Here is a 19,984-nt window from a genome sequence, read left to right on the forward strand (position 1 = left end):
AAAACGATGATGTCGTCAATGTAAAATTGACAACAGAACAGCCCGACAGAATTTGGTGCATGAGTTGTTTGAAACGCAGAAGGAGCGGAAGCGAGCCCAAAACACACTCGCTTAAAACGGAAAAGGCCCTCATGCGTTACAAAGGTCGTCAAGTCGCGACTGTCCTCATGTAGTGTTACCTGGTGATAGGCCGAGGCGAGATCTAACTTTGAAAACCATTTAGCACCCTGAAGAGACTGCAGCAGGTCTTCTGCATGAGGCAACGGGAACCTATCAACAATGATGGCATGGTTAGGTGCGCGCAGATCCACACACATTCGAATGGCTCCGTTCTGTTTGCGAACAACAACAATGGGAGACACGCATTCTGACGCCGAGACGCGCTCTATGACGTCTTGTCGTAATAAGTTCTCTATTTCCTGTTTGACTGGTTCTCGCAATGTGAGAGGCAGCCGCCTGAGCTTTAAGCGTTGTGGTGAGACTTCAGGACGTATCCTGACCTGATGGGACACCCTGTACAGGCCAGGCCGGGAGTAAACAAGTTGAGAGAGAAGAGAAGAAATAGTTCAGATGGACAGGGAGTACAGTATAGGACCGGTTTGCTACCCTACACAGGCAGGGTCTTTAAGTGGGAGGAAAAGGGAGTAGCGCAACACTGTCAGTGGTCCTTGCGTGGTGTCACCCAGTGTTCAAATGAGGTCGTTGATGTCCATCTGTGATGGTAGGTGGCCCACAGTGGTACGGGTAGATCAGTTGATGTGATGTGGTCCGCTGAGATGTGATTAGATGGCACTCGTGGCAACTCACGGGGAGGCGAGGCCGGTGCGCCCGCAGAAAACTCGGGATTCACTGGAATTGGCTGTGTGCTGGTGCCGCAGCATTGAAGGCTGTCGCCTGCAAGAATCATATCAAGTTTGTGGGTTGCATCAATACCAAGAAGGGATCGTCCATTGCTTACAACGTAGAACAGTATCTCAGTAGTGCGATCTCGGAACGTTACCAGAGCTTGAAAACACCCGAGAAGTGGAACGATAGTCCCTGAATAATCTTTCAGTTTTTTAGGTGGAGCTACCAGTCTGCAAGCAGAACCTGACGGTTGGACAAAATAACGCGTAAACAATTCTTTAGAATGGAAACTGACGAGCCAGTGTCTACAAATAAAGATAAAGGCTTTCCGTTCACCTCAACATCGGCGTAAAATCCCGGTGTGCGGAGGTCCGGTTGGGTGTCTGACAGGGCCATAGACTCGGCATGATCCGAACGCCTAGGCCTGGAGGGACTGGAGGCTTGCTGATGCCATGCTGGTGGTGACCGCGCGAAGGGTCTACTGCGACACACAGTGGCAAAATGTCCCCTCTTGGAACACTGGTAGCAAACCTTGCCGCGCACGGGGCAGTTCTGAGTAGGAGCATGCCAATAGCCACAGTTGGGGCAGCCAGTTGCAGACTGGGGTGGCCGGTTGTAATGCTGACACGTCGACGAAGGTGCAGCGAGTTGCCAAGGGCGGGGTTCGGTAGAAGGTGTGACAACCCGCGGCAAAGGACGGCGCTGCGCCGAACTTTGATGTGGCGCTGTGTTTAGCTGTACAAGCGCTTCAGGCTCGTATTCTTTGAGGCGACGCTGGACGCGGTCAGCATCGTTGATGATCTTCACGGCCTTCTCAAACGTAAGCGTGGCCTCCTCGACAAGCAACCGTTCCCGTAGTCGCGTAGAAGTCAATCCAATGAGTAATTGTTCGAGCAGCATCTGGTCCTTGAGTTCCCCGAAGTCGCACTGGTTAGCTGTATCTTGCAATTCGAAGAGAAAAATCCTGGGGGAGACTCGCCTTGCGCGAGGTTCCGAAACGAGAGTCTGGCTGTGGCTACTGCCTCTGGAGGGCTGAACTTGGCCGTTAGCGTTTCACCAATGAGGAGTAGGCGTCTTTGGTTGATCCGGCGTTTCCGATGCCGCGGCGAGTGCAACCCGTGCCTGCCTCTGACCTTCGGCTCCAAGCAGTGTTTTCAGCAGTGCGGCTTTGCGTTCCGCGGAAAAACTTTCGCCGCCAGCGGCAGCAAATATGTTTCAAAATCTTCGAGCCACCGCGTCCACGGTACTGTTGGTGTTCCCGGATGGTTCCAAAACCCGGGCGGCTTTCCTATCAAGTCGGCCATGTCGCAGCTGTGTGGCGTTATGTTATCACCTGGCGTTTCACTGACCTTCCTGGGGGCGGTGGCTATCTGCGGCGCGATAAGCAGCGATGCGCTAAAAGCGAGGGCTGCCGTTCGCTGCGATGCAAGCAGACCGAAAGGGTATCGCCGCATCTGGTGTTGCCGATGATTTGCTTCATGGCTGCTGGTTGCCGTTGGCGAGCGGCGGAGGGGGGAAGGCTTTCAGGACGCATGTCGACTGCGCCATTGTAGTGTTTTGCGATGGGAACCCAGTTAAAAAAATATGGAACCAATTGTAAAATTTCCACCTGGTTCCAATTGGTTCCATTTGTGAATTAGTACACAATGAGGCCTTTGGACCAATTGGGCCAATTGGTTGTATGCCAATTGGTCAAATGGTGCAGTAGTACATAACCAATTGGGCCAATTGTCTGTATTCCAATTGGGCCGATTGTTTGTACTCCAATTAGGTCAAATGTGCAGTCAGCACATAACCATTTGGGCCAATTGGTTTTATTCCAATTGGTTCAAGTGGCGCATGCCCAGGTGAAATTCTAGGTTTAATTATAAGTACAATTCAAATTGGCCAGAACTTCACGGATCTCAGCTGGCTGCTATCGCATGTAACTTAGTTGGTTCCTACTTTGATTGGCTCAGGACCTGCTGGTCCAGTCAACTACACAGAGCCAAGGCAGCATGGTGGGGAAACTCAGAATTTATTTGAACACTTGCAGCAGGTTTTCTTAGATTGGAAGATATCCTTAGATTGAGCAGTGTGCTTGCGCGTATCGTTGTACACCACCTGAAAGAAATTAAGGCAATAATGACTCATCAAAGATACAGCAAACGTATTACCAAATAACATGCGTGGCATGAGCCCATTTCGCGTTAGCAGTACAACGTTAAAATGGCCCTTAATTAGCCCAGTCTGACAAGCACTCGCACAGTTTATGCTGTAGGAAACTATGTAGCGATTATTAACGTTCGCCGTCGCGCGGTCCATCATTCACAGTGTTCGGCAAAAGCTGACCCGAAAGAAACTATATTCGATCCTGCCCGCAGAGGTCGCATTTCAATGGGGCGAAATGCGACCCTTACGGCAATCGATTATTTTCATTCAATACTACTCGACTAGACGTCAAATGAATTCACTGCACATAATCGCTAGCGCTTTCTACAAATACACATGTGCGCCATAAGGAATACGATTACACAAAGGATGCCTACATAAACCGGCATGTAGTGTACTTCGCGCACTTCATCGCATACTGCAGCAACGTACAATGACACCACACAAATACTCAGGACAAACGTTCGGTTACACTCCATATATGTAAGTGCAATACTTACATGGAAGGACCAGAGCTGAGGAAATCGGTGATCCTCGATCGACTCTGACGAAGCGATCACCGCATGGTACAACCAATACAACACCAAAAACCGCTCGAAACATGCTGATGCTGGCTTGTAACACTTTCCACAGATAGAAGCGACCAAAAATAAATGTCTCATCTTAATGTCACCAAGGTTCCTCTAGCAAACACGCTGCACTACGGAACATGCCGCACGCACACATGGAAAGAGGAGTACCACGACTAGCCGCTATGTACGAAACTACCAAAACTACGGGTCATAATAATATTTGACCGCCGCCTGTAATGCTCTACCTGTAAATAAAAAATACAGCTTACTTTTTAATGTAATATCATATTATAAAGTACGTTATTATGTAGCATTTTTATCGGAAAACATCACGAAAAGATACGAGACTACTGATGCTGAGATGCGACTATTGCTGCTGTCAACAAAATACCGGTAATGCGACGTTTGTCGAGGCGGCGCAAGTTCACTGCGCTCCGATCGTGCAGACAATGACGAATGTTGATGAAAAATCCCTCTTCTCGTAGGAAGGTAACCGTTATGCTTTAAGCATTACCTAGTTGTGCAACGGCTCAGTATGACCAAACGGCTAGTAGATTTCGTGGGTTCAAGTGAGCTATCACTTGAACCATTTGGTCATTTCAGTTGTTCCAAATGGTCCAGTTAGGGATCCCATTTGGCCCAATAGGAAGTGAGTGTATCCTCTTGAACCATTTGGAAATTCCAAATGGTCCTGTTGGGATACCATTCTGCCCAATTGGAAATCACTATTACCATTTGGACGCATTGATATTTCCAAATGGTTCCAATTGTTTTTTTCAACTGGGAAGGCACGAGCACTGTGGTGCTCCGAAAAGGAACGACACACACACAGTTCCACACCACGCCCAACTTACCCCGGCTGTAGCGTGGGTGTTTATATGGATGGATGCTAAGAGCGTCCCTTTAAAACGGGGCGGTGACATGTCTGCCACCAGGCTCGAAGAAAAAACAGGAAAAAAAAACTTCCTTGTTTCATGTTGGCCTAATACCTTATCTACATTGATTAAATTATGTTATATACCAAAAAAATTTTAAATTCACGGTCATCTCTCTGCCTCTTAAGGCAGAATGGACCTTATTTTCCCCATTATTATTTTGTTCTTTATCTCTACTTTTCTGCCACCAATATCTAACCGTCTCTTATTTCTATCGCGGACGTGTTCAGCTTTCCATTGTTGTCCCTAAAACCCAAGGCTTCATGTAGACTCGTGCCCACACGTATACCTGGGTGAATATCGCCACATTCAGTCACTACATATGTCCATCGTTTCCTTACTTCCCCCGCAGCATGTACATTGTTCTTCGTTACTAAATCTCACTTTATAACTACGCGTTCTAAGGCAGCCCGACCTTGCTTCAAACAGTAAAGCGCTTCCCCTTCAATTATCATATAACCTCTCCCTCCTTATTTCGTTTTTTCCCTTTCGGTAGTTACTCAGAGCCGGGCTTCTTTGCCATCGCTGCCATCCAATAAGTCCTCTCCGCCTCTCTGACCTTCCGCTTAATGCTCCTTGTTGCCATATCGCCCGCACTGCTAGCAGTATATTTACTGGTGAGCCTCCTAGTTCTTTTTCTTCACTGCGTGTCAACGCTTTTTCTATACAAATACCTGAAACCCTTCTCTGCCCATCTACTCTTCTTCATTTTCCTCAGCCTCTCTTCGAATCTCATTTTGCTCTGAGCTTCCCTCACTTCAAAGCCGGTTCATCCCAGATCACCCTTTACAGCCGCATTTGTCGTCTTCCCGTGAGCGCCCAACGCGAAGCGGCCCACCGTCCTTTGATTTACATCCATTCTTGATTGTACCTCTGACTTCACACACACCACTGAGTTCCCAAATGTAAGCCCCAGGACCATCACACCCTTCCACAGCCTTCGAAGCACCTCGTACCTATTGTATCCCCATAAAGCTCTGTGCTTCATAATTGCAGCATTCCTCTTTCCCTTTGCTACCGAATGCTTTCTCTTGTACCTCCATATATCTGTCCCCCTCATTTACCCAATACTCCGAGGTACTTGTACTCGCTTACCCTCGGTATTTTTTGGCCCTGTATAAAGACCGCAGTGGTCTTCGTGATCATTAATACCATCAATCCACATTTTGTTGCACTAAATCCTAGTCCTAGAGCCTCACATTCCCTTCCGCATATATCAGCCAGTCGCTTATATCATCTTGACTGTCCGCAAATAAGACAATATCATCAGCCTAAAATAGACCTGGAAGCTTCTGCTCAACCATCGTGCCGACCTGTTTGTGTGACAAATTAAATCCAATGTTGCTACCTTCTAGCGCTTTTTCCATCCTCACCATGTACAGCATGAATAACAGCGGGGACAAAGGACATCCCTGTCTCAGCTCCTTTCTAATTTCGACGCTGTCCTTGCTACTTATTCCTTCCCATTCTGCACAAACTGTATTTTCTCGGTATGTTTCCCTCAAAAGCTGTATACAGTCGTCACCTATGCCCAATTCTTTCAATATATCCCACAAAATTTCCTGATTAACGTTGTCATACGCCCCGGTAATATCTGGATAAGCTACGTATAAGGGCCTGTTTTCTATTTTCGATATTTCTATACACTGGGTAAGAACAAACAGATTATCGTCTAACCGCCTGTCGATTCGAAATCCATTCTGAAGTTCTCCCAATATATCATTTTGTTCTACCCACGCTTCTATTTTTAATTTTACCTCCTGCATCGCCAACCTGTATAGCACCGATGTAATGGTTAGCGGTCTTTACGAGCGAATGTTATCCTTTTCTCCGCTGCCTTCATAGATTAAGTTCATTCTACTTTTTCGCCAACTGTCTGGTATTTCCTCTCCTGTAGCACTTTTCTACGGCTTCAGCAGTGCTCTTTAGTGTTATGTCCGAGTTCGTTAACCCTGTTATGCCCAGAAGGCGTTCTGCCTTGAGAAAAATTATGAGAAAACACTCACCTATATACTCTTCGTGTAGAGTTCATTTTAAGAAAAAAAAGGGTGAAAATTTTATTCGAACATAACTTAATTACTCTAATTAAAATTAATTAATTAATTTGATTAAATGAGTAACTCAGTGTACTTTAATTATAACGCATAAACATCCATAACGGCTTTTCTATGAAGCTTTGACGGGTTTTTTACTCTCTTTGAGGCATTATATTTAATGTATCAAATATGATACAGTGGGCATTACAGGGTTAATGAGGCTGACGGGAACCCCATCTAAGCCACGGGTAGTGCGCTTAGGAATTTTTCCTTCGGCCTTCTCTAATTGAAATTCTCTAGTACTACATCTTCGTCGGTTGCACTCCCTTTGCGTACTTTTACTCACCGGGGGAATCCCCTGGACCACCTTTTCAAACGTATCGGCTCTTATCTTTCGGATGTACCTAGCGCTTTATACACTTCGAATTGATTTCCTCCTTCATCTACCATAGTTGTTGCATTGTGACAGACTTCCTACTCAGCGCTTTTAGGTGGCTCCAAATATCCTAGGTGCGGCCTTCTTCTTTCGCGAATCTCTGTCATCCAGCGTTCACTTTCACCTTTAATTTTTGCCTCGACCAATTTCTGCACAATGGATTTTGCTGTAAATATATTTCCCATATTTGGTTGACTTCGTCCTGTGGCCGCTTCTCCTTTTTTTGCTTGTCTATGCTCCCGTGATCAGGGGCGTAGGCAGAAATTTTTTTCTGGGCTGGCACCTCCTTGATTTGTAGTGGGGGCCGGCAGGCAGATGTGGTCAAGTGTCATTTTGGGCTCAGTATGCAATAGCAAAAAAAATTCGGGGGGGGGGGGGGCACGGGCCCGGTGTGCCCCTCCCCCCCACCTCTCTACGCCACTGGCCGTGATGCCTCACGTCGCTTCTCGATCGCCTCCCGGATTTCTTTGTTCCACCAACTTTTTGGCTTTCTCTTTCCTTTCCAACAAATAGTTTTCTTCTCTTTTTTCATTTCTTTCGTGATTGCATGTAGCAGCTCACTATACTTTCAGTCTTTGCCTGGTAGTTCGTCTACTTTTTCCTCGACTCTTGCGGCTATATTTGTTATTTTGTTTGTCATTTAGATACAAGCTGCCAAACTTTGATTCTATGTTCTTATTTTCAGTTTTATATCCCATTTGTAATATTATGCGTTTAGGATCACTACCCAAGCTGTTAATGCCTGCCTCGTCTATTCTCATCTCTCTAAGTTTGTCATATATTCTTTCTGTCATGAGACAATAATCAATGCTCGATTGCCTGTTTCCGTCTTCCCACGTGATCTGCCCCTCACACTTAGGCCCCACGTTAACTATCTGAAGACTATGTTGCTCGCACAGATCTAGCAATAACTTGCCATTGGTGTCTGAATATCCGTCAAGGTCATGAATGTGAGCGTTCATGTCCCCTAGAAGGATTTATTTCGGCATCATGACCAAATTCTTTAATATCGGTGCTTATGCATTTCTATGATTAAAAAACTTTGAGCGCGCAAAAGGACGTAGGACCCGAAGAAACACAAACCACAAGCGCTCACTTTTCGCCTCAGCGCATTCAAAGATTGTGAAGCGTGGAATTGTATCATCCTGCTTACGCGCGGCACTTGACAAAAGCTGCGTGCATGTGATTAACGACGCCTTTCGGGCGCAATATGATCGCCTCAAAGCGGCAGGGTATCCAACACACCTCATCACTTCGGTGTGCGAAAAGCTCATACGCATAGTTAAACAGAGACATGATCCCCCTACTCCTAAAACTAAAGAAGAAAAAACCAGGAACAGGGCGGTTATTCCGTATATACACCAGACATCGCATGGACTAAAAAACGTTGGGAAAGGTATGGCGTGAACGTAATTTTTTCTGCACCGCAGAAGCTGGGCGCATCTGCCCCATCGTGCACAGAAAGGCGCAGGGCACTTTAGTGACGAGTGGAAAATGTAGTCAAAAGCACATAAACGCCTTTGTAAGTTGCCGTATAGGTGTGGTATACCAAATTCCTTTTTCGTGTGGTTGCGTGTACATCGGCCAGACCGGTCGATGTATCAACACCCGACTTCGAGAACACAAAAATTCATTGAATGGCACGCTTCATCTCATCTGCTTCCCACTGTCAAACATGTAAATGCAAGCCATTGTTCGAAGCACCATTATTTTGTTTCGTCACCCTCAGCAGACCACGCGTGAAATTTCGGAGGCCTATCACATTACAAAGAATGCGGCGATATGTGTTAGCCAACCATCCCTATCTTTACATGACAAAGAATTCAATTTTATCAACATACACTGAACACGTTCCTTGGGTTGTAGGCCTGTAACTCCTTGTGACATGCGCGATGCGATGTATGTATAAATGTACGTTATTCCGTCTAATAAATTCAGTTGCGAGTGAGCGCTTGTGGTTTGTGTTTCTTCTGGTCCTACGTCCTTTTGCGCGCTCAAAGTTTTTTAATCATGCGTTACCAACTAGCCCACCTAGCCATTTTGTTTATGCATTTCACTATCTCCAGATTCTTTTCTCTGCAGTTATTCCCCGTCCACAAGTAAGCTACACCTAGCCACGTTTTCTTTCCACCTACTGTGCCCGAAACCCACATGTGCTTGACACGTTTGTTTCACTCTCTCCCATTGTTGTTCTGCTATGGATCCGCATTCCAACAACCCCACCTCTCCTTTCTGATGTGATCCTGTTACATCCTTCCCAAATATAATTGTCAATATGTGGTGGCTCTTCCAAGTCTCTAAGGTGTGTTTCTGTAACCGCATAAACACATATATCTGTTGCTTGTTTAACTGCTCCTCAATCTCTAACCATTTTGCCTTTTTTCTGCCACCCTGCATGTTTATGTAACTAATAGCAACACGCGCCTTCTCCCTTCTTTTACCTTTTCTCTGGTTTTTCGCTTACTGCCTGTCAAAGAGTCCTCCTGTTGTTTTCCTCATTAGAAGCTACCCATGGGCACCGAAGGGCCCGCGTGCCTCCCAAAAAAGCTACTGCGCGTCCTGCCAGTTGCCAGCCCACCTCATGACCCAAGCCTCTTATCGAAGTGGAATTCTGTCTCTTTGGAAACCGCCCCACCTGTGCACCTCCCTATTTATATCCACTACCTCGAAGCCCTTCTCTCGGACTAATTCGCCATATCTCTTTGTTTGCGTCGACAACCGCTCTTTACAAGTTGATATTTCTCACTGGTACTTCCGGTATTGTGCATACCACTATCTGCACCTGAGGGGAAATGGCGCGCATGTCATCGACCCCTTTCGCCAATGTGGTCGCTAGTTCGGCTGATTCGTCATTCAAGACGTCGTTTAGACCTTCCGCGATTATCACGCGGTTACGTCCATTAGCCTTACTTGCGAGTTTTGCGCTAGCTTGCCTCATCACTGATCCCAGCCCATGTCCCGGGAACCTCTCTATTAAACTCGTTTGTCGCCTCTCACCCTTTCCTTGACTGCTTCTGCGCATCTAACTAAATTCGAGTCCCCGGCGATTATCACGTGCTCCGACTTTTCTGCTGGACCGTCCCGCACCTGGCCACTGCCTCGGTTACTAGCGCGTGCCACTGCTGTTTTGTCCCCTCCCCTTCCCAAAACTACTTCTCGGAAGCTGGGTCCTGTAGCCCTTGCACCTGTATTTCCCAAACCTGTTTCCCCCTTCGCGTCTACCACTGTGGGGGTCGATGCCCCGCTGTTCCCACTGTCGCTTGCTTCCTTGTTCAGCATGACTACCTTTGCTAACCCCTCCTCGGCTGACTTAAGCCTTTCCCCCATAGCCATCGTTTTTTCCCACAGGAGCTCATTCTGCGCAGCCATCATTATTTCCATTTTCGCCTCTAACTCGCATTGCTTACACTTGGCGTCAGCTCCCTCTGTCTTCTCATCCGTACAAACCTCTATTTTCCATCCCATTCCGCACCCTGAAGGCTTTACGGTCTTTTTGACCATGGCTAGATCGTTCACACGACGGATTAGATACACTTAAAGCCAAATGGTATCACAAAACTCCGCAAGTATGCTACACTTCAAAGCACATGTGTGCCTTTCAGCCACGTGGTGGCCGAACAAACAAATAATAAAAAAATGCCCAGGCGACTGTCACACAGGAAACAGTACAAAACTGTAAGCCCTAGTGGCTTATGTACTCATATAACTAAAAAAAGAAGCTGGAATCATGCAAAAAAAAAACTTATCTGACGCTGTCATTCCGGAGCCCACGAAAAACACGTCCGTCCTCTAGCAGAACCCTCGCCCATTTGATATATATCAAATGGCGGCGCCCCCTGGCGCCATACAAGAGAACAAAGTATATTACAATATACAACAACTACAACGCTACAAACGGACGATGGACAGACCCACGGCATAAGGAGCTTCACCCCTAAAAGAATTGTCTTTCCTGAGAATGTAAGACTTTCGCGCGTGGCAGTTGTGGGCTTCTTGAATGATTTGTTTGTTTTTCGCATTCCGAGAGTATATATGTGTACGCTCCTCGAAATAAACCTTGTTGGAAGTAAGCGCTCGTCTTCCTCCCTCTCTTGTCCAGTGTCAAATTTTGCGCTACGTGATCAGTTTTGAAAGATGGGCTTCCCAACCTGCTCGTGTCCGCTGGCGCAGCGAGCGCGGTTGCAAGCAACCGCGCTCGCTGCCAGCTACCATATGATTATACAGCTAAGCAAGTTAATCGGAGACTAAAGCGGAAACCATTTTTTAGCTCTTCCACGTCGGCCCAACTAAAACGCTCAACATTTCTGCACACTCATCGACTCACAGCAACTGGGATATAGAGCACCGATGATGCTATTCCTTTTCGATGAAAGAAAATGAATTTCCTGAAACAGGAAGAGAGTTTCATAGGTACATAGAACGTTTATTGGTTCCGTATTTGCATCTTCGATGGTGTAACTTTCAAGCCAGCTGCAGGGCAGAACAAAAGCATGACAGACTGCTCTAACGCAATAGAGCCCTTGCTGCAGCGGTAGCCTCCTCTTCAATGCTGGAACGCAAGGTGCGAAAGCGTCGCATAGGCGGCCTGCACCGCAGAGAGCCTACAGTGCGTGGTCGTGTGACATATGTCCCACGACCACGACGACAGCAAAAGCGTTGGGAAATTTTCATTATATAATTACGTGACTGCCGTGTTGAAGGAAAGCTTCACCTCACTTGTTGGTTTCCCAGTGTGCTTCCGACAGTGACCACTGTGCAAAGTCTCCGCCCCCTAACTTTTCTCAGGCGGGGGGGTGGGGGGGGGGAGGGGGGGAGGGGCTAGGCCTCTCTTGCCCCCGGGTAGATACGCCTACGTACCCGTTTATGATGATAGTTTTCGCGTAGGCCGCACGGCACATACCCGCAGGCCGCACAAATTACGGCTACTTAGCTGTTAATATGCACAAGAATGTGGCTAGCAGGGGCGTAGCCAGGGGGGGGGGCTTATGGGGCTTCAGCCCCCCCCCCCCCCCCGAAATTTTTCGTGCTCTCATACACCACCAACCAGCGGCGTCACCCGGGTGATGGGATCTATTGGGCCTCAGCCTGATGATCATTTATTTAATTATTTATCTTCTTCTGACCCTCAAAATATTAGCAGAAGCAAGTTTGACATCGGGCTGTACACAGATGGCTCAAAGGTGGATGATGACACAAAACATCAACTGCTAGCTTCTCCCTGGATTCCTCCGCCATGCTATATGTTTAAGTCTATGAAACGATTTTTAAGCATAAACGAAGGTTTGCGTGGCTTGGCTGGACAGGTACCGATGGCTTAGCTACTCAGCGCTTCAAGAGGGTGCGTTTGCCGAGTGTGTGTCCTTTTTAGCAGAAGTGAGATTGGCAAGGGCCAACAAGCGCGCACTAGGGCCCTCGTATCCAAGCCATTTCAAAAGTGGAAGCACGCCCTCGAAGTATTCGGTGCACATGAAGTCAATAAATAGGCCTATCACATTGACGCTCATCTGGTAGCCCATAGTTTTCTTCAAACCTTCTCAGGATGTGTGCCCAGTGTTGTTGATCAACTGGACCATGGCAGGCAAATTCAAATAAGAGAGACCCGAATGAAGTTACAGCCTATTGTTGAGACAGTTCTCTTTTGCGGCCGGGCCCTCGCCGACACCATCATAAGGCTCCTTATAGAAATGGGAATTAACATGCGGCATCTCCGTGGTCAAGGCTACGATGGTGCAAGTTCGATGGCCGGCAAAATGAATGGTGTTCAAGCTGCTGTTCGTGAGAAATATCCAGCCGCACTCTATGTACTCACTGCGCGTGTCACTCCCTTAATCTAGTTGTATGTGCGGCATGCTCCATCACAGACATCCGAAACTGTTTTGGGACTCTGAAGGCGACGTCAGTCTTCTTCCGTAAATCTTCTAGCCGCTCACACGTTTTGCGAAAAATGATAAGCTTGAGCTCTCCTGAGTCTACAAGGCGGCGCCTTTTGGGACTATGCGAAACGCGCTGGGCCGGGAAGCACGATGCAGTCTTTTGATACCGAGCAGGACAAAAATCAGCGCAAACGAAAGGAAAAGACACTGCTGTTCCAGAGTTCAGGTCAATGAGCCCGTAATTCTGTCGCAATATTATTGTTCACCTTTTAAAGCCGTGAGGATTTTGTACCTTTTAGCAGTTAACACTGTGACCTAATATAAGCATAAGAATACGGGCATCAGGTGGACATTACCAGCCAATCGACAGCTTCACCTTGTTCACTGAGAGGTCGGCATACGTGGCGTTACCAAACAAATTCAACTATTGGGAAGCCGTACTAGCAGCATTGTTTGTTACTTTCATTTGTCGTTTTTGTTCTTCATTGCTCTTTGAACTAGAAGCGGCAACCTCCCTTTTATATTGAGTGCACAATAGTGGTTCGCACTTTTAAAATAGTTTTGAAATAGTTTCTTTCGTTATTTCTGCGCTCTTCCTTTATAGTTCTGTCCACTGCGTTCGAGACAGCAGCTTGGCCCAAGGACATATCAGTTGGGCATATGTATAGTGTCATTGCTTAGTTCCGTTTATTGATTGCATATTTAAATGTACATTTCTGAAGTTTTGCGTAAGCATACTGTGCACTGTTTCCGGTGACTTCTGTTTTGCCCATATTCGAGGTGTACTTTCTCATATTCTTGCTTTTTCCCTGGCCGCTCATTTGTGCAAAAAGATAAACATTTTGCGTAAACAATCTGCATTAAAATATTTGATCTCGTCCTGGTTATTTTGTGGACTTCATTTTTTTTTGTTATCAGGCGCTTCTTCAGTTCAAAACCGATGCAGTTTCGAAGTTTACGTGATATTTGCCGTACCTCTTACACACACACAAAAAAAAAAAGATTGAAAAGATTGAAGACAGTTATTCCTGGAAAAATTTTGCGGGCATGCGAACATAATATTTTTACGAAAAAAACACATTTCTTACTCGTTCTTAACAGAGGGCAGCATTCAAGAAGTGATTTGCAGCATATAATACAAACTGTCACTGGTAATACATGTTAATGGTAATACCAGTGACAATGTATGTACATGGTAATACATGTACATACCCACGCCGCTTATGGAAAATTATGAAACCTACGACAAAACCACAGGTCTCTCTTGTGACACGTCTGGATACCCGCTGCCAATTGCGACGTTCCATCCGTCAACTCTGCATTTTGTTCCGTCTGTACTAACGAACCTAACAACGAAAGTTCCTGATTTTCCGCATTTTGCTTTTCCGCCAATGCCAAAATTGAATTCAATTCAGAGGGAATTGTAAAGTTATTAACCAATTAAAGAACTCTTCGTCATGAGGTATATCAGAAATCAGAATTATTATTAAAAAGTTGATGCGAAGTTACAAGCGTTTAGTATACAGGAGGAGGGTCCCATAGTCAAGAGACTGTATAGGTGGCATAAACGCCAAAATTCTGAAAAATACTAAACATGTATGCCGTTCCATATGGTCAATCATTTTCAGCAGTCACTCGACAACAGGTGAAGTCCCATTAGACTGGAGAATTGGGAAGGTTCATTCCGGTCTTCAAGAAAGGTGACCGCGCATTCCAGTAGCGCACCCAGGAATTCTCTCAGGGGGGGGGGGGGGGGGGGGTGAAATTCTGAGAAGCCTACAGGAGTGTGGGATGGGGGGGGGGGGGGTGCAGGCACATTGCATAATACGCCATTTCGTTGTTTAGGCTGGAGGATTGCAACGACAAAGAAAATATGAGATACCCAAATAGTAATAACAATACTACTACTACTGCTAATAAATAATAATAATAACAATAATAATAATAATAATAATAATAATAATACCAAATGTGATGATGATGATGATCTTTCAGCATTTTACAGCAAGATCTTGAAAACTTGAGAGGGCCAAGAAACTGTTCAGTGAAGCAGCGCACGGAGAAAATAAATGGCAAATTGAATAAACCAACGCGTAATATAGTTCCAACATGTCTGGCAAATACTTATTTTTGCTAGTTTTTCAGCTCCAGGTAGTGATAAGGGTGCTGACGTGCCGGCCTGCTGGCGGTCGCGCATTGCTGTTAAAAAAATTATTACTATGTTAGCGCAAACAAATAGGACGCAAGAAAGGCACACGAGGACACCCGGCGCCGTGTGCCTTTCTTGTGTCCCATTTATTGTGTCTTGTGCCCGATTACCACAGTAATCAGGAAATGTCATACAAATAAGCCCCATTGGCAACTTTAGCAATTAAAGAACTCTGCAACTGAGAATGTTGTGCACAATGTGAGCAGAACATCCTATATTATACTTCCTTCAAGCCTCGCCAAACTACAAATCTGAAAGTGCATCGTAAATATTTAAAGTACTATAAGCTTTGTGGCATTGATTATAAACAGTATATACGTGCAGCTCAATGCAGCTGCACTGTAGCCAGGCTTACCGTTTGCCATGTCATTCGGGTGCACAGGTTCGGCGACTGAAGTATCCTCAGTGATAAGTGACTGATCGATTGACGCATCTGAAGGCGATAAGTGCTGAGTCATCGCTTCCTTTTTGGCCGCAATCGGTCATTCCGGTGCTGTCGCTGCATCTCTTGAATCTGAACACGGACTCTTTTTCGGGAAGTAAGTGAGGATCGTGTTCGACTGGCGCTTCAGCGAAACGCATGTGATGTGGTAGCTCATTCGACGCAGATTCGCGCAGCAGACACAGAAGCAAGTTCTAGCAAGTGAAGTGAACGTGTGCATGGGGGCACATCAAACTTCGTAGCTTCCGTCCGATGTACAACATACAAAAAAGAAGTGGTAAAAAGAGAGAGGGCGAGAGTTGTTTGAAAAAAAGAGAAAGAAAACGTGGCACCCCAATATAACTCTCGCACTTTCCAAAGCCCTTTTTTCTTGTCACGCGTCCTTGAAAACAATTACTCATTCTGCTCCGTCGTCTTACTAAAGCTTGTTTCACATGCAGCGATTCTGCTCCAAGAGCGGAGCGGCTGCCGTCGCGGAAGCCCAAAAACAGGTTTTTTAGAGCGACCAGCGGACGCGCGATCGAGATCGTCGGAGTTGGAAAAATTCGCTAGCGGCAGAGCGGCTGCCCAAGGTCACCCAATGGGAGAGCAGTGACGTGGGGAGCACGTGATTGCAGGGGCGGAGTCGAGGAGCGGGCGCGTGCACCAGGAGGAACTCGGTTTCCTAGCAGACGACATTCGCTGTAACAAGCTGGCAGTGTAGAAACGCCTTTCTTTTCGTTTTGTTGTTCTCTACTGCGCTTCCATCAAAGCAGACAAATCGTTTACACGTGTCATTTTGTTCTTTTGTATCTTTATAGAATCGTGGCACCAACACAGGTCCGTACAGGGGGACCCTACGGCACTGCGCACTTGTTGGTCGCATGTTTCAGTTTTTTTTTTTTTTGCTACTCTGACTCAGCACGTTCGAATAGTTTACTGTTTTCTTTTTCTTTCTTTCAATGGTCACGTACCCCGAAGACGACAAATGCGAGCCCCCCAGACGACGACATTGTGGGTTTGCAATGGTTGCCGGCCCAGACGACGCACCAACGCCTTGCGGCATTCGAGAGCAAAAGCCACCGAAAGCACTCTGAAAGCTTAAAACCACAAAAACCAATTCTTTTTTTTTTTGCTTTTCCATGGCCAAGTGTATGAGCGTGCAAGAAGACTTGCGTGGTAAAAAAAGAAAGCTGTAACAGAAATAAACGTGACTACTGAAGTTGTTTAATTGCACTCTGATACACTGCACATTTTCGTCATTCAAGGTTTAGGCGCGTGAAAATCGAGCACCGAAGTAGAAGGCTGGTGAAACTCGCAACCCAAGTGCACCAAAAGAAGCGAACTCGGAGAAAGGAAACCCGCGGGTAACGGGCGCTTTCCACAACCATCACTGCGCATCGCAGAGGCGCGCGCCGCGCAAAAGCGGTGCATGTGAAACGAAGCCGCGTGCGAGCGTCCTGTCGCCGCTCAATCGCCGCGGGCCCCGCCGCTCAGTCGCTCGCATGTGAAACAGGCTCAAACCTCCTTGTCCCATCTTCGCAACGTATGGATTTTCGCATAGCATTCGTGCTTGCTTGGGGTCCCTGCGTGCGCGCGGTACTGCGGCATGGCTGTCGACGCACACACTAGTTGCGCCAAGGCTTGCTCATAAATGCAGGAACCACAGTGTATGTGCTTAAACGAATATCGCCATGTGCTCGAGCTGTACGGCCTCCCGGGTTTGCTGTCGCTTTGACGAACGAGCCGCGTACGAGGTCCGCCTTTCTTCTCGCCGCTCCAATACAGCTCGTCCGTCCTCTGTCAACAAAGTTAAAAAAAAAAAATGCGCGGCCACCCCGCTGGCGACACCATTTGCCTGTAGAAAACGCAAGCCCCGAAGAAAATAAAAAAAAAACACTCTTTTCGAAGCGCCGCCGACGCCCTCTTTGGAACTTTGAGTGAACATTTTTCCCTACTTTTCGGAATGCATACGGTTCCTTCTTGAGCGGTCGAGGGAGGGATGAAACAGGGCTTCTTTTCTTGTTTGGTGGGTATGAAAGGGTGAGGCAGGCGGCGGCAGTGCTCTTCGGTCAAAGAACAGAGGAGTGCGAGGGATTGACCGGTGGGAATGAGTTGAAGAGTAAAAGTGGTGGGGAGCACCTTTGGCGTGTGGATATGTCGAGGTGCACTGTTAGATGAGAGACAGGGAAAGGGGGATACTTGGAGTGCCGGACTGTGAGGCTGTACGCGTACATCTTTTTTTCCTTTCTTTTTCTTGCGCTTTGCGCGGGGAAAAGCCAAGTCCTGCAGCATTCATTTCCGGTAATTGGCTTCAGCTGCGATGGATTGGGGACGTCCTTTTCCGTCTCTCTCAGTTCCGCTGATGCAGCTCGCGTCGCAGCCAGTACAATCAGTTTTGTTGAAGATGGCTTGGGTACTCTCTTCCGGTGGCCGGATTTTGGGAGAAGGCATAGAATGCGCTATTGTGTTCGTAATGCTGCAAACATTTTCACGAACCGCCGGTCCCCATCGTCGGCTACGGGCCATACGCTCGGAGGAGTGGGGTGTCAACAAGACCGTTTTTTTTTTTTCTTCTTTTTTCGGCAGCCTAGTACGCGGGCGGCTTTTCGAACATGTGGTTTCGCTTTGAAGTCGAACTGGCTTCGGTCAGGTCTTTATCCCCCCCGTTTCGGAGTGCACGTGTGCATGGCACAAAGGCGGCAAAGCGCAAGAGCCGACGGGCCATTCGCGTTCTTACTGTCACGGTACTCAGCCGGCCGCGGAAACGGGCGATGGTTTTGCTGGCGCCACGGATAGCGGAGATATGTATTTCTGTCGTGATGTTGATTGGGGGACACCTGTTACTGGATTTCTCAGCTTGCGTCGTTGTGTTTTTGGAAGCGAAATGCTTCCTGAATAAAAGATTTTGGCGCGTTTCCTGAATATATCGCGTTTTTCTTGTTTTTCTTTCTAAAGTTGTGTGCTGCAGTGCGTTCCGGCTCTTCGCATTAATATCTTTACTACTGATGTATTGCGGATTTTTGTGGGGTTCTAAAGTGAACTGGAAATTTCGACTTGTGTAGGTGTGTTTGCACAGTTTCATTTGCAAGTTACAAGGGCATCTAAAAACGACAGGGAGTCTTCTGTTTCAAGGGTGAACTGTACTCGTTGGATAAATTTAGATGAGAGAATAATTGTGACTTATGACCTCTTGACGCTCGCATGACAGTCGCTGAGACGTATCTGTGAAAGATTTTTGACTGCGGCTGCAATGAATTAAGAGCTTGTTCCTCGATGTGTTTCATTGTTATATTTGCCATGGCGACAGACATGGGCACAGGGTTCCAAATAGTGAAACGTTTATGAGAAAGTTTGCATATTTAGCAAAATTAATGCATTGTGATAAGGCAGAAAAAGAAGATTCGCACCATATGTCTCTGGAAGGGCCCAAGTGCTTCAAATGCTTTTCTCCTTTTTTTTCGTTTTGGAGCATCGATAGTTACCTTGGTTCGGTCCTGCCAATAAGAATTACGTTAGAGCTCGTCTGCACGTAAAAAGGGGCGCTAATTGGTAACACCGTGAATATAAAGGGCATTTTAGCGGTGACACGTGCCTATATACTTTAGAGCTTGCCGTTGAATGAGTGCCTTCATTTTCATTTTGTGTTTTGTCACGGCCGCTAGATGAAAAAAGCTTCATCCAGAGGGCGCGGTTTTGTAGAGCCATCTATATGATAAAAAAAAAGAATGTGTCGGCAAGGAGAGCGTACATTATTGACTATTTAAAGGAAAACAAAGGTGCTCCGTGACGGACACAATTCGTGTTCACTATAATATCAAGGATTTAAGAAAAAGTAACGAGAATGCCACCGGCATCGCAACAGGAAATGTTTTCCATAGCGAGTAAGGCATTGAATGTACATGAAAGCGCTTGTTATTTCTATAAAATGGGTTTTATGACGTAGAATTTGAAAGAAGTTGTACATTCAAGACAAAACCAACATATATTTATTGCGCAATTTCGTCGTCGTGCCATTAGTGCTATTAAATCAAGCCATGTGACACCGACAATTTAATGGTATTTAGGCACTTGATATCTTAATCTCTAATTACATTAGAAGCGTCCCAGTGAACCAGGTATAATTTGCATGTGCGCAGGTAAGTGCATTAGATTTGCCCGTGTGAACCGGATAATAACGTTACAAACGGTAAACAACACTGCGAACTCTTGTTCTGGACAAACATGTATGTAGCACTGCGTACACAGCTGGATGAGCTGCTATACGTAATACTTTTTCATGTCACATGCACTGTGCACCGACGTCTGTGGTCAAGTCACGCGGCGCATTGTCATTGTACACAGCCCCTTTTAGACTTCCCCCGAGAATCAAACAAATAAAAAAAAACAATAGCTTGTTTCGAAGATTCCGAAATATCTCCTTGATCTATTGCAATAATCAGAGGGGGCAAGAAAAGAAGAGGGGTCAAACTGACGACCCGTGAAAGCATATTTTCTTTCGTCCA

Source organism: Rhipicephalus sanguineus, unplaced genomic scaffold, assembly GCF_013339695.2.
Source record: "Rhipicephalus sanguineus isolate Rsan-2018 unplaced genomic scaffold, BIME_Rsan_1.4 Seq222, whole genome shotgun sequence".
Classification (NCBI taxonomy): domain Eukaryota; kingdom Metazoa; phylum Arthropoda; class Arachnida; order Ixodida; family Ixodidae; genus Rhipicephalus; species Rhipicephalus sanguineus.